This window comes from Mauremys mutica, chromosome 3, assembly GCF_020497125.1.
Source record: "Mauremys mutica isolate MM-2020 ecotype Southern chromosome 3, ASM2049712v1, whole genome shotgun sequence".
Classification (NCBI taxonomy): Eukaryota; Metazoa; Chordata; order Testudines; family Geoemydidae; genus Mauremys; species Mauremys mutica.
Genome location: NC_059074.1, coordinates 189,478,226 through 189,497,628, shown reverse-complemented (window position 1 = coordinate 189,497,628; position 19,403 = coordinate 189,478,226). Strand labels below are relative to the sequence as shown.

The following is a 19,403-nucleotide window of genomic DNA, read 5'->3' as shown; positions in this document are numbered from 1 at the left end:
TTCCCCTATGCTAGGTCTGGTCCCTAGTATAACTCAAAGCAGCCCCAGTGATAGTCTAACTTACGCTTGGCTGTGTATGGCCACAAATGGCTGTAAGAGCAGACGGAATAGCCACAGCACTGCATCTCTCTGGCTATGCACCTTTTCCCCTAGTCACACATCCCACTATTGAAGGAGCTGTTACAGGATTACACCAGCTCTTTGTCACTCAGATCCACTTGCACCTGATCCACTGTTTTTTCTAGTCTGTTTGTGTTGGCGGAGTGGTGCGCGGGGGCCATTACGTAACAGACAATTGGGCCCCACATATTTAACATAGGGCCTGCCACCACATATTGTATAAGTCTTTGCCTTCCTTTATCTCTGTATCTTTGTATCCATTTTGGAGACATTGGGCGTGAGTCTTCACTGTGTGTAGTGATTTATTCCTGTGAGAACGGAGTGTAAAGCAGGTGCTAAAGGCTGCCCCAACAGATTCTGGGCCCTACTCTGGCTGGAAAGCTGGCTTACCTGATGATTCTCATTGTGCTTAATGATTTCCCATGGGGAAGAGGAATCTTTGTGTGAAGAAGAGACAATGTAGGAGCGTAATTATGGTTATTTTTTGTATAGCAGTAACACCCACCACGGTCTGGGTCTTATGGTGCTAGGCACTGTAAATACTTCCTTCATGGTGCCTGGTACAGGGGGCCTTTCTGGGCAAAAGTTGACATGGCGGGACGCCTGTGCCCTCTAGCTATTCCCTGCCACTGGTACTGCCTCTTGGGGCTGTGAGCAGCTGGGTATAAGTTAGAACAGCCTCAGGGGTGCTCTGACTTACATCGGACTAATTCCCACTCAACCTCAGAATTCAGGGGCTGCGATGATGGCATAGAGCCCTGACCTCTCTGGTTCAGAGTGCAGTTTGGCTGGACCAGAGAATCTGTCCCTTATTGTTTAACACTTACCTTGCACAGTTCAATTACAGCTGTGCCAAGTACAAGGCAATGGAGAGTTGGGCACTGTAGTCAGTCTGAATCCTCTCCAGCAAGTGAGCAGGTTCATTTTCTGATCAAAAATTAAAGTGCATTACTGCATATTAACTCTCAATATCTGTACAGCTGTTTGGAAAGATGTGGGTTATCTTTCTCGCTTAAATACCTAAGGTCTAGCCTCTCCCTTGACTGTATTGACTCAGTGAGTCTCAGCATCATAAGGGACGGTCATGAAAGCAATCTTTCAATTAAAAAGGAAAAGAAAGAATGTGTCTGTTCTCCATTAGATCAAGTGAGGGAGGATTGTTTAAAGGTGTTTGTGAATGGCAGCCTAGCCAGCAGCTTGGCTATAGAGTTTTTATTCTTCCCCTAAGTATCCCAAAGGCAGAGTAGCATGAAAAAAAAATCACTAAGAAACCCTAACCTTGTAACATACAGTTTTTGCTAAAAATATATATTAATAATATATTATTGAGCGGGCATAGATGAAGAAGGCCAGGGAAAGCATAAGCAATAAGAGTGTGAGCAAGGTCAGTGTTCTTTGCCCGAGGACAGCACGATCAATAAGATCTGGTCAATAACTGCTTTATTACTACACTACCACTCTGAGCAAAATCATTTTTAAATTAAGAATATATTTTGCAAAACTGAATTAACAATATTGAATATTTTGCTCTTTGATATGACTAGCCTTCAAAATCAAATTATTAAATATGGAAAATGCTTACTGGTTTAGCTAGGTTTTTTTTTTTAATGCTTGGAAAGAAAGTGGAATTTTTTTGATTCCTCTGCATGTATGGATGTAAATTTATACTGAATCCAGCACTAAAAATATGAGGAAGTGGAGAGGTGTTTATTTTGGTTTCTAAAAAACTCCACATTCCCAGAGAACAGACTCTGGATGCAGAAGAATGAGCTTACCACACTAGCCATGTGCATAAAACGGATTCCAGCAATAAACTATTAGACTTATAGCAGCAGATCTCAGCTTCTGTAAATCCACATAGCTCCACTGCAGTGAATGGAAATACACCAGTTTACACCTACCTAGGATCTGGCCTGCACTATTTGGGTATGAATGCTCAGCGTTTTTTGTGGGTTCTCACCACCCTTTGCCCTGCATTCTCCTCCTCCCTCAATTTCATAGAGAGAGGATTCGATGTACACGTTTACATTACTAATTTAGTGTAATCTTAAAGACATCCTCAAGGCCAATTCCCCACAAAAACCACAAGCAGAGGACGAAATAAAATCCATCCTCTCACTATTGGCACATCTGGCTCTGCACGTGGTGAATTTTGCTGAGATGTGCTAGGTGATTCTGTTACAGTTCCTGCTGCCTCTACCTATCGGTCTAAGGTTTGAGTATCAAATAACTCAAGCAAATCTTCCATGGAGTACTGTGTTTTACTGAGTTAAAATGCTTAGATGATTTTCAATAGCCATTTTGTTAAGGTATGTAGAATTTTGTTTTCTTTTGGGTGAGGGAAAAAGGGAAAAGAAATCAAACTCACTATTTTATTTACCAACTTGTTCTGAGAATAAATTCTCCCTTTGGCTATCTCAGTGCAAATCCTCTCATGTGGCTGCACCAGTTTAAGGGAGAGAAGATTTAGCTCCTGATTTTTCCATGTGGGATGTATCTACTATCAGTTATGGGAAATGGAAGACTGTATAGTAAAAGGGGCAAAGATTTTTGGACTCAGAGTTTTGGTCAGCGCATTATAGTGGCAGAGGCCAGTGTTAAAGCTTGGATTGTAATCTGGATTCAAATTTGCCCAAGGTTTTCAGATGTTCAGCTAAAGGCTCAGGCCCATTTCTAAATATGACTTAAACCAGGACTATATCAAGTCAACCTTTCCATGTTGAAAAATGTTGAAAAATGTCAAGGGGAACCCAATTCACGTCTAACTCTGTTCTATAACAACTTGATAGCCCCTTCCCCCCTTTTTTGTTGTACTCACAGGCTATGTCTACACTCTGAGCTGGGGTGTGATTTCCCACTTTGCATACACATACTCAAGGTAGCTTGATGAGAGCTGGCATGAGTATAAATGTAGCATCGCTGCATCAGCCCACACAGCGGCTGCAGTGGCACGGCTTAGCCAGGCCATGCACAAACTTGCCTGAAACCAGCGGGTACGTACTTGGCATAGTTAAGCCATGTCACTGCTTCCGCTGCCTGTGCTACCCCAGATACACTACTACTACTATGCGGGTATGTGAACAGGGGAATCACACCCCTAGCTCATAGCGTAGACATAGGCACGGGCATTATGCTGATCATTCAAATGCCTTGTTGGTATTTCCCATAGTAGTACCACCCTGAGATCTGAGACCTCGTGGTCCAACTGCTGATCAATCTTCCCCCATAGCTTAAACGCCCTCCTCCCAGAACTCCACACAAAGGTGTGAGCCTTCTGATTTACAGTTTACTTCTTCAAGGGGCACAAGATAGGTGTAACACCGAAAACACATATGGACTGTTTGTAGAGTAGTCTAAACACCACTGCTCTTTATTTAAAAGCACCAGAGAGCACATCTCATTTAGAAAACAGCAAACATCCCGAACACAATGCCCTTCTCTTAGCACTCCCTTCCCTTGGAGTCCGTGAGGGATTGTCTGATTTTGGATGTCAGGATTCCCCCCTGCCTCATCAGACTCTTGCAGCAGTTTCCTTGTGGCTGAGCTGGTGAAAATGGCTGAAGACCCCAAATAGGCCAGCTCCTACCCTTTTATAACCTTCCAGTCCCTTTGTCAGGTGAATGCTAGATCAGCCTCTTTGGGTGATCACAGACCCCTACCAGGTGACTTTGTTGCCGGTGACTTCTTTCCAGTTTTCCTGAGTGAGAGCCTGCCTTTTGTGCAGGATGTTTGTATTTGAATATAGGACCATCCATATTTAATGACTATCCATGGTCAGCCCTGTATCCCTACCTCTTGGAATTTCAGTCCAACATGGAAATAAAAGGACAATGGAGAAGACAGGGCTACTCCATTAAAAATGGAGTTTTCATGTTGCTGAAGATACATACAGAGAGTTTGTAATTGCACACAGGATCCATAATTGTACAGAGAGATTTCCCAAATTATTACACCCCTGTAGAAATGTCCCCTGAAAGCCATGGTTGAGGCATAGTGGTAGGACCATGTAGGGAAGCTTCCACTGTTGGAGCCCATGCTGCACCTGTTCTGTGGATAGAGAACTTTCATTTTCAAGGCTGTATTTTTCTCTCTTTTTATGAGCACTAAATTAACATAAAACTCAGAAACAGGAGAGCAATAATTGTTAAACTGACCGAATTCTGATCCTGTAGCAATTGTCATATAGAGTTCTTGGCTTTTTTAAACTTGTCTGCTACAAGCCTGCAGCCTCGAGAAGGTCTTCAAAACTCTTTAACCTGTTAGCTTTTAGTGATGTGTCTGCTGCTGATTTGGACTGAAGTTTAAAGCCAGCCTTGCAAAGGGGGATTTAAATTCTATCTGCCTCAGTACAGCATGCTTATACCTCCAGGAACACTTTTGGTTGTTTATTTTCCTTTGAGGGTAGTAAAGCACTGGCCCAATTGTTGAAAGTTCCATTTACATTAAGGAGGGCTTTCATTAAGCTCGTTGCTGCAATTCTGTTGTGGGACCACAACAACAGAAGTCTCTGTTTAGCCTGACATCAGTATTCTGGAATGCTGGTATTAATGAGCTACAGCGTAAGAAAAAGGTAAATAATGGTCCAGCTTTTAACAACCCTACGGCATCGACATTTTAACCAGGTTGAGCCATGCTCATCTTTTGTTTGCATCTAGTTTTTTTTGGTTCTATTCACTGACTTTGGCTGGACAAGGGAAATGTTGTTATTATTCTCGTCTGGGAAAGTAACTGAAAAGCAGAGTTGTCCGTGACATTTATGTACCACTCCCTAAGATCAGTGAAGGAAACCTCATGCTTTTCTGATGAGCAAGTTTGAACCTTTGCCAACCGCGCCACCAGATTTGGGGCCTCCCTAAAAGTTTTGTTCTGAATGCAACTTTCCCCAATACTGTGTCAGCACCCCTCCCCCGAAACACTGCCAGAGGAGGAGGGGTGGAGCCCCTCTTATTCCCAATAGCATTAGAGCATTCACCTTGAATGGGGGAGAGCTGGGTTCAAATCCTCGCTCTGCCTGAAGTGGAACTTAAGAACAGGTCTCCCAACTCCCATGTGAGTGCCCGAACCAGTGGACTATGGGGTGTGCTGGGATGTAGTTCTCTGTCTTCTGTTGAAGCTGTTCCACGTGGTATAAAATACTTAAATAATCATGGAATCAGGACCTTAAGCCTGCATCTCCCTCAACCACTGGGCTATCTCTCTGGCCTAACTCCCCCCCGACATTGAACAGGGATTGTGGGTGCCTAAGGGTTGTGCCAGAGCACCCAAATGATAAGTGCGGCAACACTCAGCCTAAGTCCCCCTTGTGAATTCCATCCTTGGTGGTCTCAGCCCAGTGCCTGGTTCCTCACTAACTGCTGTTCTGGTTGGCAATATCACCAGCAAGGCCAAGATTTTAAGGCTCAAAAATAGTTCATTTAGGAAAAATCTTCACCTTGTCTCAACCAGCACCTTGCCCCCCTCAATTCTGCAACTTTCAGTAGCCATCTTCACCCATCCTGACCTGGTTGGGCACCCTGCCCTCTGTCTCATCTGGACTCTTTGGGCAGTTCAGTTGCTTCTTTGCTAGGGTTGTGTTCCTGCACATTTAGTTCTCATATGCTGTAGCATGCCACACAGGCGGGGGTTCATCACGTCCAAAAGCAAGAAGTGAACCTGGAGGGTTTGGGGATCAACAGAACCATGGGCTTAGCCTTGCAATGTATGTGTAAATGCGCATTTGTGAGACTAGGAGGCTGAACTGGATCATCCCATGGAAACAGGTGGAAAGGAACCAGATGAGTTATAGAGGAGGTCTTCTTGGCAAAGGGGTAACAAGGAGGGGAGCTGTCAAAATGAAAGGGATGAGAGGTCTTATGTGCTTGTTTTCAATGTGGGCAATGGAGGTACTAGGTGGAGGGCTGGCTGGGAAAGGGTTGCAATTAACTTGTAGTTTAGCTAAGGTTATGATAAGCATCCCAAACCGCTTGAGTTTCACCCACCACTGGATGTAATGCTCTAAGGTGGTTATAAACATGTGTGGTTTATTCCAGAGGGTGCATATTCTCAGTAGGCCCCTTTTCCCTCTTTGCACATTACTTGGGAAACAAAGGGTTAAAGGCTGGAGAAGCAAAATCCCTTTGTTAATTGATTTGCCTTTCTAGCACTGAGGGGCAGCTGAAGCTTGTCAGGAAGAACATGGTCTGCAGAAAGCTTTGGCTCTGAGTACAACACAAACACCTGGGAGAGGCTTGGCTATTCTCTGTATAAGCAGCTACTGCAGCTTCTCATTGTGAACAAGCAAGGGGGTAGGAAGGAAACGAGGGCTAATGCAGTTTCTAAAAAGCCACATCGTTCAGGCAAGCGAGCTGCTTATGTTAGTTTATTAGTGGAGGGATAGAGCAGTGGTGGGCACCCTGCGGTAATCCACTGGCAGGCCGCCAAACGGTTTGTTTCCATTTGCACTGATGTCCACAGCTCCCAGTGGCTGCGGGAAGCGGCGTGGGCCTGCTTGCCACTGGGAGCTGCAGGTGATCTGGTGGCCCACCAGCAGATTACCCTGATGGGGCGCGTGCAGTCCGCAGGCTGTACGTTGCCCACCACTGGGTTAGAGCATGTTTGCTTGTAGATTTTGATTATTATTTTACTAGTTATTTAATAAGTTTGACAATACAGGACTCTTCCCTCCTGTTACGTCTCTGATATGCTATAGCTGGTTAAGCTGATAACAATCCATATCTGCTGATGGTACCTGTATATGGTTACTCTAGAAACTACCTTTCAGCTTTGGCCAACACAACCCAGCTGCTCTGTTTTCGTTATTCTATCATGCAACATAAACAGAAAAACCCATGAAGGCAGAGTAGGAGAATCTTAAGCAAGTCTTTAAAAAACAAACTACATACTAACTCGAACAAACAAAAGGGACAACCATGCAGCTATATTTCACCTGGTGTGTATGCTACTAGTATCTGACTCTGAAGGGTAGTGGTACACTAATGGGAATGCAACAGGAATGAACTATAAAATCAGCTTCACAAGGCTTAGCCTCTAATTTTAAGTAAAAGCTCTGATGAGGTTTGAATGAATCACTTGTGCTAGAATCAGGCTGTCAGTGCCAATTTTAAATGGTGTTAAATCTTCAAGGATCCTCTGCAAATGGCAGTTAACACAGTATTATGCAAACTGTTTATCTGCTGTAACTGTAACCATGTAGGACAGGGCTGAGTGGCAGGTGATAGTTGCATGTTACAGCAGGTGAATCAGAGGTCAATAATGCTTCACTTCAGTAATGCTGGTGTCCTCTAAATATCTTCTGAAATATGCTGACTGACCATAGAACTTAATCAAGGGTGATGCAACGAAAACAAGTCATGCAAATGCTGTAGCTAGTGGAGGGCAGGGGATACAATATCTTCAAGTTTTGTGTGTGTGTTTTGTTTTGCTGCAGGCCCTAAAGGAATTGGCCTCCTCCAGCCACACAAACTCATTCGTAGCAGTGGCAAATGGCACACAGGGGAATGATTTAGATTTTAGGATAATCTGAGGAGAGAATTGTCCACCAGCCCCTTTAACTGACATTTTCCACATACTACGAGTTCTCGTGCTTGTGCCCATGTACAAACCCAGCACTCATTTTATGGCCAAAGAGCAGGAATAGCTACGGAAACGGCTAATACCATGAGTATTGCTCCTTCTACCCAAGCCTCCAAAGTTATTCTGGGACAGTTTGAATTGTGCCTTCTCCACAATACCTTTGTCTCTTTCGTGAGAGACCAATGTCACTACAGAGCAATTATTAGTATTACAGTGGTATCCGTAAACTCCAAATGAGAGTGCGTTACCACTGTGCTAGGCACTGTATATACACATAGTATGATGTGGTCTCAAAGAACTTATAATCTAAGTAGACAAGACTGCCAGAGGGTGGGAGAAAGGAAGTGGTATTATCTCCATTTTACTGATGGAAAACTTGGGAACAGAGAGTTTCTCCAAAGTCACCCAGGAAGCCCATGGCAGAGCTGGGAACTGACTGGGACTCAGAAGATTTGGGTTCCAGTGATTTAATTACAAGATCATTCTTCCTTTCCTGCTACCCTTGTTTTGGTGCTGCTTTATCCTTGGGATAATGGTTGAATACTAGAAACTAAACCCCCTTCAAAATGAATGGGCCCATTCATGTGTGTGAGAGAAGGAATCTGTTGCTCTGTGTCATTTTATTCTCTGGGTTTTTGGTGGGGGAAAGGATATGGAAGTGAAGATAGCAGAGAAAACCTATAGGTCATGTAAAGAAACAACTTTCTTTAGTCATCATTCTACTTGCTTTGAATTTATGCTGGAGCACTTACTGTGCAGGACACCTGGAATCTTTAAGGCCCAATTAGTCTTTTAAGAAGTACAATGGGTAGGGGGAAAGAAACTTGGCCTTTTGGGGCTGTTAGAAAAATCTTTTCTTTCATTGCCTTTAGTTAAACTTGTGAACGAGGTCACGACTCCCCCTGCAGCACAGGTCAAAGAACTTTATTGATAAAGCCCTACCTATTTTGTTTGTGTCTCAGAGCAGGTGTTATCTGAGAACAAGCAGGTGTTTGTAGAAATCTGACCTTGAGTATGGGTTATTGACCCGCCCTTTTCTCCTGACTCATCTTTCCATGAAAGGGCTAGTTTCAGGTTATGGAAGAGTAGTACAGGCAATTATACTCAACATGTAAAAATAGCACTATTTATGGACACTGTTAAGCACTTACCTTGCAAGATGTGTCTGATATTTTGCTACTAACTCACTACTATGTTCACCTTATGAAGGCTAAGCAAATACTGAATGCTGATGTTATTTTGCTTCTTTAAAGAGAGTTACATTTATCTGAAAACAAGTTATGTTTATCTGCGTCTGGAAGGTTTCTCACACATGCAGGTTTTAAAGTCAGGTTGGTTCTAGCATAAAGGACCTGAATCTCTTTCTGAATATATTAGGATAATATGAAACCATTTGGAACAGGACATGCTGTATTAACCATTGAGCTTTCTTAAGCAATGCTGCCTATTAAAATTAAGCAAACTATTTTCTATGAGTGTAAATAACCTCTCAATCACATTGGAAATAAACTGGTTGTAATATATTTATGTGCACATGTATAAAGGTACCGTGTGTGTATACACAGATAACCTGGGCAGCTGGTGTGATTTGCCCTCTGTCTATAGATACTGTATGAAAGTTTGCATTATAGTTTTTTTTCAATTTAAGATTCATTTTTACACAGCACAACTATAGTAGAAACAAAAATGAGTATTTTATCAAAGAAGCTAACAATAATCCAGTTATACATTTCTTTTAATACCACTTAGTATTCCTATAGCACCTTTCATCCAAAGGTTGCACAGCACTTTACAAACAATCATTTTAGACTCCCAATTACACCATTACTGTAATGTTGTCCCCATTTTACAGATGGGTGAACTGACACACAGATAATGGAAATGACTTGCTGAAGGTCACACACTTTCTCAAAGATCTAAGAACAGAATGCGGGATTCCTGAATCCTCATTTCTTTGCTCTATTTGATTAAACCCCTCCTCTCATCAGATGCTTTTCATTTATTTGACATTGGAGTGGATAGGAACAGTGTCATGTGGCCTTAAAAACTGAATGATGGACCATAAACAATGGCAAATGCTAAAGAGAAATATATCAAGTTGTGGGGAGGTGTCTAGTGGGTTATCGCAGAGATCAGCTTGAGGTCCAGAGTAAATTAACATCTTCATCAGTGATCCAGAAGGGGGAGCAAATCCACAGATTATACTGAACTGGGAGGAAGTGCAAATGCCAGTGAAGACAGAGACAATACAAAGAGTGATTACAAACATGGACAGAAAATAACAAAATGAATTTAATATGGGGAAAAAATGAAGCTTACTGGAGTACATCTGGAGTCTCTGGAGACAACCTGGTATTCCTTGAGAACAAGAAACCTAGAAAGAAGTAATTATGAAACAGACATCAGGGTGATTGCAAACTCATATATCATATGTCATCTGCTATGTGAAATGGCAACTAACAGGGCCAATACAATTTTTGGCTGTATATGCAGGTACATTATATAACAGAGGAGGTGTTTAATGGCCCTCACTATATGATTCTTTTGATATTGCCCTTGGAATTCAGAAAACTCTACATCACTGGAAAGAAGACACATTGGTGGAAATTTTGAGAACCACACAAAAATTACCAGGAGCTGTAAGAGACTGATTTATGAGGAAAGATTAAAGGAGCTAAATATGTAGTTTGGTTAAGTGCTGATGAAATGGTGTTGCTATTTTGAAGTATGTAAACATCAGTTGTGGAGAGAAACAAAGAGTTAAAACTAAAAATGATGGGATAAAATTGAGAGAAGATTTGGGCAGAATATCAGAGTAAAATCCTGATAGTGGAGTGCATTAGGTTACTGAATAGTCTCCAGAGATAAGTAGATGCTCCATTATGTCATAGATTCACAGATGTGAAAGCCAAAATGGTCCATTAGATCATTTAGACTGGCCTACTGTATAACATGGTGTAGATAAGTGGACTCACCCCTGTGGCACCTCCTGCCGGTGACTTCTGGGAATGATTATTTAAGTATCAGCCTACTCATCACTGGCAAAGTTGGGTTTGGACCTGCTGCCTTGGCCTACCCCTGGGCTGCCTTCTGCAACGCCTAGTACCCCTTAGCCTTCTGCTAGGCCACAGCCTGTGGCTTTCCAGGCTAGAGCTCCCCAGTCCTGCTTCACTCAGGTACTTTGTGTCTAGCTCCCTGCAACCAAGCCTATCTTCCTTTACAGAGAGAGAGAGAGACTGCTTGCTCCTGGCTTCCCTGGCCTTCTTATAAGGCCCTGTTGCTCAGTTTGGGGCATGGCCCCAGCTGCAGCCACTTCCGCCAATCAGCCAGGGTTTTACCTTGCCCTCTGCAGGGCTTTTCCAACCCCTTCCAGGCTGGAGTGGGTGGTCACCTCGCTACACATGGGCTATAGAGCTCATCCTTTTTTTCCCCTGTATTGAGCCCAGTAACTTGTTTCACTAAACTGTAACTTGGGGCATTTAAAACTAGACTGGATAAAACATTGGGAAATTGATTGTAGGGAACAATCCTCCATTGGCAGGGAGAGGATTTGCATGGTTTATTAGGACTTTTCAGTCCCTAGCTTATATGATAGGATAATATGGTCTCTTGTAGATTGACTAGAGAGATTTAAGCCTGTATGGGTCTGAGCCTACAAAGCAGGATCAACTCACTGTGGTCTTAAGATGGAGACCTTTATCATAGAATCTCAGGGTTGGAAGGGACCTCAGGAGTTATGGGTTATAATGTAGAGAAGTTCATATTTATAGTCTACTGAATGAGAGGCTGCCATTCAATGTCCATGTTCATTAACTAGGCTGTGAAATGTATCTCCAGTACCATTGTAGGTCAGTGTCTGCATTGGGGAGTGCCAGGAGTTTGTGTGTTTGTGTGTGAACGAGCACAGAGTGATTATGGATAGCAAAAGGGACTGCAGGAGCTGACTGGGAAAAGTGCTGGCTACATAATCATCCCTATTAATGCAGAGAGAGAGAGAGAGAACTAGCTTTGAAATCACACTGATTTCATATTACTAAACAACAGTGTGTCAATGATTTAGTTTCAGCTATGTTTAAGGTTTCATCATGAGTATGCTAGGTAGCATTGAAGTTACCTTCCAGGTAACTTCCATGGATAAAAAGAGGAAAATGGAAGAGAGAGAGAAAGAAAGCCAGTACAATGAGCCCTAATAGAAGTGGATTAACAATGATAGAAGGAAAGCGTTTTTTACACACACACACGTCCTTAAGACAGAGTGGGTCAAGCCAGTGTCTTTTAGGTCTGAATTCCAGAAAGAGATTTTTCCAGTGATTCCTAATGAACTAAGACAGATGTAAGCAATACCAGCTGGAACCAGACAACTTTGGCTCCAGAATTAGTGCAGTTAATTTATCAGAGCACTACTTGACTAAGAAGACTATCAGTCGTTTATTATATCAGCCTGTGTCATAAGCAGATAGAAGAGTTTAATATTAACAAGTGGAGCTGCTTTCTGCAGCAGGGTGTGCATGTGTATTCTCATTTTTAAGGGCTGTGTGCACTAGAATGTCAGTGTCTTGACCTCAGAGAAAGGAGTTCACTTAAAAGAAAGAAGTAAATAGTCTCCCTGAAAGGTTTATTTAATCTGTTTCTCCTCTTGCCCTAATTTTTCTTAATGTATTTAAAACTTAATATTTACTGCAGCAAAACAAAATCTATAACACAGTTTTTTTAGAGTCCTAAATAAGTGGTAGCAGCTCTGCCAGAGCCAGTCAGTAAGCACTGCAAAATATGCATTGTGGAGACATTTGAAGTTGTCCCCAGTGGACAATTTGCACTGTTCAGTATTAAAAGGCTCTATTTCAGTGCTACAGAACCCCCCCAGACCCCCTGACTAGGCAAGTCGAGTTTACAGATGATGTACTCCGCTCAGCCTGCTTGTAGTTTCAGGGTTTAAATGGCTAACAGGGCAAAGAGGGGATAGTTAAAATTCTCAAGCTGCTAAGAGGGAAAGCCTTGCAAGATTTTATGGCAGAACAAAATAATTTTTAAGGCAAAGTGTTACTGACTTGATCAAGCGAACAATGAGATGGCACTGATTTATGGGCAGAAATAGCAACATCTTGAACTAACCCTGTTGGGTAGAGGAAAGGTTGAAAAAGGGTGTATATGAAAGATTTGGCCTACAGTAAAAATAAATAAATAAGCTGGACAAACAGTTAACCCTGGAGTCTGGCCTGTTTTCTTTGTTAGAACTCTTTGTTTTACCTGGATTAGTAATTATGCATCAAAAATAGAAGTGTCTGTGACAGCAGATTATTATTTATTACGTTTCTGGAATTTTTTTGGTGTGACTGTAATTAATTTTTCCTTGCGAAAGGTGCTGGGTTGACAACTCTGGGTGTTTATTCACTTCACAGGTATGGCATGGGCGTTCTCATGGTTCCCAAACAACATGCCTTTATGCTGATTTGCAAGAGTCACTTTTCAGGAAGAGAGGCTAATTCAGTCTCTGACCCATTTGGTCCTTGACATCCCTGAGATTATTCACATGGTTGCAATTTGTGGGGATGATGATTTCTATGTTGTGGGCATTTGCCAGAGGCCACTAAACCCATGTTACGTAGGGAGTTGGACAGCTATGGGAGGCTCACAGCTTCTAGGTGCTACTGACTTCGGTTGGATTCCGATGGGCAGCCTAAAAGCTAAAAGGTTCTTTAACCGATCATCAGTCCCATGACCCAGCTGCTCTCCCACAGTGAAACCAAGTGTTTTGTAATCAGAACATTGAGATAAAAATAAGCTGAATATTAGGCTCAAACAAAGGAGACCTAATTATGATTGGTGTATCTCTCTTACTCAGACAATACAGCCGAGTAGCCAGCGGAAGTGGAAAAGTGTTTGTTTCTGTTTCTGTATTTCCTCTGAATCATACAATTGTTTCATTATTTTACGGAACCATTTCCACGGGTTTTTTTTTAAACCTAAAAATCTTAAGATTTCTGACACTTTTTGAAAAACACCTATAGCCTCTTGTCATGTGCAGGGAAATGTGTATGATCTATAAATCTCCCTAGACTGTTTCTTGCACTGGAGTTTAGGTAGGATTTCATACTACCATTCCAGGGGTGAACAACTTGCAAGAATTTTTTTTCTCTTTAAAAGAGGACTCTGAGCAGCTTCTGAGCTCTTTGGAAACTACCTAGAAATGACACTGCAGGGGAATGTAGATAGGAACAGAAGAATAAACTAAAACTTGTATTTTGATTCTCTTAATTTTGAAATGGTGAGTTATTTCCTGCAGGCAGGCGGATGGACACTGCCTACAGCACCTCGTTTGCTGGAGAGAATTGAGAGCATTTGGTTTTATCAGCCGCTGGCATAGTAATGAGCCTATTTCTATTGAAATTGGCTCATTACTATTCATTTTTGCTGGCACCAGACCAACTCATGAACCGCTTTTTGATTTTCAGGGGAGAGAAAAAAAACAACATAGGGAGTTAGGCCCATCCACTGATAGAATTGACAGGAGCCATGCACAATACAGGAAGTGCTGTGCCCATGACTCTGCCCATATACCTCAGTCTTGACCCTACCAATTCTGCCAAAGGGCAGCATGATTTTTGTGAGGTATGCAAAGAATCCATCGGGGATTAATTTAATTCACGTGATGTGTGCCAAATTAAAATTTGGGATTTCAGAGATGAAAGGCAGGAGGGAGTACTGAACTGCTATACAAATGGCTTTAAAAAACCTTAAAAATAAGATTTTTTTTGTGACTTGTCAAATTATGTTACTCCATAGTACATCGTATGTGACACTTGAATCATTTTTGAACTACAGTTTAGGTTCACACATGCACAGCTCTAAGACATGTTTTTACACAGCCCCAGTGAAATTCAAAGCTCAGCTATTTGAATAGCTGTTTTTTTTTAATATATATATATTTTTAAATGGTGACTGAAGTCTCATTTAAACCAGTTGGATTTCTAGTGTTCTAATGAGGCTATGCGGCTTCATGAGGAAAAATGGCTAGTGATTTTGGGTGCCTTACTTTTTAGCAACTTGAGACACCATAAAGGGGTCTAATTTTCAGAAAGTGGGTACTAAGCATTTTCTGAAAATCAAGCCCCTTCAAGGTGTCCCAAGCTAGACACCCAAAATCATGAGTCACTTTTTAAAATCTCAGCCTGGATTCTTATTGTGAGAGAGGCTTATTGTGCTTTTGGAACTACAGTATTAATATTGTTAATTATTGGTTGAAAAAAGTGACTCACCATGCATGTGAAGGAAACTTTTAATGCCCTTTGAAGATTGATTTTTGCTTCTTCCTTTACATGCTTACCACCTTGTAGGCTACTGGAGCTGTCACAATCAATAGAGTCTTAATTTGTGCTTTCCCCATTTGCCCAATAGATTAGAACGGCTCTAAAGTATCATGGCCTATACAGATACAAGAATAGACGAGCCCCTTAATGGAATCTTGTAAAAGCTTTCATTAGCTTTTATAAGTTCATAACAAAATTAAAATGACCTGACCTGACCTTTCATCTGAGAGTCTCAGGTCAAGTGTATTTACTTCTGTCTGTGTGTATTTAGGACTTTAAATACTCAACTTTATTTTTGCTCCAATAAAACAGGCCAGAAGTGATCTTCTGTGTGTGTTATCTTAGTCTCAAGTGAAGTTATGCTAGGGCCAGCTGGTTTTCTTTATTCACTAAACAGCTAGAATGTATTTAAAGCTTTAGAACAGGGTTCAGAAAAAATTAAGAACTGTCTCAAAACTCAAGCCGCCCTCTTCAAGTTTGGATCAGTTGGATAAACCAGCAGATGATGATATCCTATTAAACCATTCAAGGAGCACTGCTGGTAAGTTGGTTTTGGATAATCCTACTGTTGTGTTCAGATTTCATTTCTTCTACAGCTTCCCTGGCATCAGAAGTGGGCATGGAATCTGGGTAGTTTCTGACCCTTAAAAGTCCCGGGGGATGAGAAATTGGAAGAGCACCTAGGTCCTGCTGAGAGGCCCCAACAACATAGCATGACATCAGCAGAGGTAAGATAGCCTTGAGGACAGAAGAAATATTGAGCCTGGGTTTGGAAAAGGATAGAAAAGCAGCATGGAAGTGGCAGGAGGAGGGACGATAATCTCTCCTGTATGGGACTGAGTAGCTTGGACTTGACCCAGCAGAGCACTTAAGCACATGTTTAGTTTTAAGCATGTGAGTAGTTCCATTGATTCACCTTTCAGGGCTAAGCTCATAACATATCCCAGAATAGCTTCCTGCTTGCTGGAGCATTTCACTGGCTGACAAAGTCCCTACCCCACTTTCCTCTTTACCTTACTATTACTTAGTTGTATTCAGGTGGCATTTAGCAGCCCCATGTGAAATCAAGGCGCCATTCTGGTAGGTGCTGTACAGGACAGAGAGAGAGAGTCCTTGTCCTGAAGAGCCTAGAATCCAAAGAGACAAGACAGACAGGGCGGAAGGGGAAAGAGAGAGAGGAAGTGACTTGCCTACAGTCACACAGCTGGTTGGTGGCAGAGCTGAGGAATAGAATCTATCCTTTAAAGATCAGGGGGAGCAGCTTTTGTCTGTGGAGTGGCTTGTTCTGGGACTGCTCTCCAGCGCTGGTAAAAGCCAGGAACTGTGTTGCGCTCTCCCAGCAGCAGCAGAGACTTTCCACCCCAGCACACAGTGACTTTGACCAGGCCAACCCAGCCCAAAGGTGAACAAAGGGAAAAATTCTGCTTGTAACTGAATTGCAAAGGAGTTACTGAAAGGGGGTAACTAGAAATAATGGAATGAAACTGAGCAAGGAGAAAAAAACTCAGGCTTAATATAAGGAACAATCTCCTAACAGAGAGGTACGTTGGACCATGGAGTAGTCTCCCAAGGGAGGTGATGGGAGCCCCGTTGCTTGGATAATTTATAATTAAACAAGACAAAGCACTTGAGAATATATTGCAGGGGGAAATCCTGTACTGGCAGCAGGCTGGACAGGATGACCTGTTAGGTCTTTTTCATTTCTAATTTCTATGATTCTCTGATGATTATGTAATTCATAGATAAACTAAACAACCATACTTCTGGGGCTTAGTTACATCTCACCTCACCTAGGAACCTTTTCAAATTTGCCAATTAATAGTTAATTAGTTAATGTTTGTAAAGTGCTTTGAAGATGAAAAGTGCTAAGTGCCAAGTATTATTATAGAAATAGGGATGAATAAACTCATTTTACTTAATTTTGAACCCACTCAAATACACACTGTGGGCTCAAGATTGAGATTCAGACTTGATCATTACTGGATTGGCATTCCTTGTACAGGATCATTCTGTAAGGTTGTTACACTGTAATTAGTCTATGGTTATAATTTTTTATGCTTACACTTATCAGAAATTCCTATATATTAAATATACCACACAATAGTTCTAATCCAGTTAAAATGTGCATGACAAGATCTTGTCACTGAAGTTCCATGGTACAATACAAGCCCTATGCTTTGTAACAGTACAAGTGGCACTGAGACTATGCAGATGATGAAAGCTATTTTTCCATAATGGCTTTTACAGGTTCAGTTAATGTTTATTTTTAGAGTAACTTGGCAGCATCACATATGAGTTAATGAGTTAATATTCAGAGAAAACCTTCACTGAAAATTCACAAACTATTGCACTTGAAGTTTCTTTTACAGTTAATAATGTGTTGGTACGCACTGTGGGCTCAGCTGTGATATTTATAGCCTGATCCTAGCCCACTGAATTCAATGAAAGTCTTTCCACTGACTTCAATGGGCTTGGGATCAGGTCCTTGGTCACTAGGTCAAATAGGAAGTGTGCAGAGCAGCATCAGCATCTGGGGACTTTGGGGAAAGCCTGCTGCATGGGTGAGGGACTGTACAGGCTTCACCCTCCTCTTTGGATATTCAGCCTGGCATCCTCCAGTACGGAGGAGTTGGCCTCATATGTGCACACCTGTGAGAATACCCAGGGAGCAGTCTCTGCCGTTTCTCAAGCATAGCGATTGCAATTGTGGCAGACCCAGGCATTAGCTGAACAATGAGAGGGGTGCATGAGAGGGTCTGTCATAATATGCTCCTACATGGACCCAATCCTACTACTATTGAAATAAGACAAAAATTCAAATGACTTCATTTGGAACAAGATTGGGCCACAAATAATAAAATTATTTTCCAGTTATGGAAACTTGAGCAAAGTCCTTGTGTTAATGTAACCTATACAATGAAAAATATAAGAATTATTCTCAACCAGCTGGACAAATAGCAGGGAAAAATATTGGCAACTATTTAAAAAATTTCTAAAGAGAATTTTGTGTTGACTGACTTAGTTCACATCCCTTTCCAATGACTTTTCATAAACATTATTATGAGGGAAATATTTTTTTTCTTTCCCCATTTGGATATTCACAGGAAATGAATTTCAGGCTTGTAGTCACAATTTGTGTAATCACTAAATTAATTCATTTTGCGGCAAAGCAAAATTTATTTCAGGAGAAGTTTATAAACGTTGGTGTATCGAAATGGAGACCAGAAACCCCATCATGTGACTTGTGGTAGGGTTACAGTGCTGGAATACTCAATCTCAGACATTGACTCCTTGAAGGAATAGGTGCAGTGAACAGATCATTTGTAATTTACAGGCTAAAATGTATTGACTCAAAACATCCATCAAACAATTTCACACACCAAACAAATTTGTAAAAATTACAGTAAATGGACAAATTGCTGGGCTAAGTTCACCAAATAAATTATTCATTTTGAACTGCTCACCCAGCTCTAGTAACTGCATTCTAGATTAAGAGCCAGGTCTCTAACTTCTAAGAAATACTTACCATTGGCATGAATAGGTCCATAATGTTGATGCACTTCCAACAAAATAATTGTGTGACTGGTAAATACGTTTACTATACATTGTAACAAAAGTAAGGATAGTGAAGATATATTTCATGTAAGAGCTATGTAACTATAGAGTGAGGTACAGGAAGTTCTACTAAGTATAATAATAACAAGGTAATTACAATGTAGTTAACACACCTGTAGGAATTTGCTCTAGTTTTGTGAACCTTATAAGCCAGTGATACTCAGTCTGAGACTCCCAAGCCGCAAGTGGTTCTTTAATGTGTATCTTGCGGCTCTTTCCTCACATGATATTAAAACACAGTGTAATTTTATTTTTAACCAGTCAGGATGCTTTTACTATGTTATTAAACAATTGTAGTTGATAAAATAATACTTGGCAGTCATTTTGCTGTGAGAATTGTGTGTGTGTAACTAAATATTTCCCATCAGACTGTTTAAATATGAATATGTAGCACTATAGTAAATGAAACTATGAACCCACACGACTGTGGCTCTTTTGGGTACTGTTGATTGCTAAGTTGGTTCCTGAACCTATAAGGTCTGAGTATCACTCAAAAGTTCTCAAAAATTTGCACTCCATGGAGTTCACCCACCCCAACAAGAAGTGAATGAAAGATGAGAAAACTGACTTTAAAAGGAAAGGATAAAGCATTTAGGGGAAGATTTTTAAAGACGCAAATGACGGTGAGCCACCTAACTCATTTAAAGTCAATGTTAGTTAGGCCCCTAACTGCAATTTGTGCTTTTGCAAATCTCCCTCTTAGGCTAAACGCTGTCTAAATATGGTAGCACCTCAGCAATCTGTACTTTGCTATTCGCATGCCTTGGGCTAGAGTGCAATTTGGACTAG

At 41.4% G+C, this 19,403-nt stretch overlaps 1 long non-coding RNA gene across 1 annotated transcript in view; it reads left to right on the top strand.

Annotated features, from left to right (window-relative positions):
* The window catches only part of LOC123367403, a 75,587-nt gene extending 59,883 nt beyond the window's left edge, over window positions 1-15,704 (top strand). Inside the window, exon 4 of the long non-coding RNA XR_006578446.1 lies at window positions 15,596-15,704. This is a non-coding gene — a long non-coding RNA (uncharacterized LOC123367403). The remainder of the gene's footprint in view (window positions 1-15,595) is intronic.
* Window positions 15,705-19,403: the final 3,699 nt, after the last annotated feature.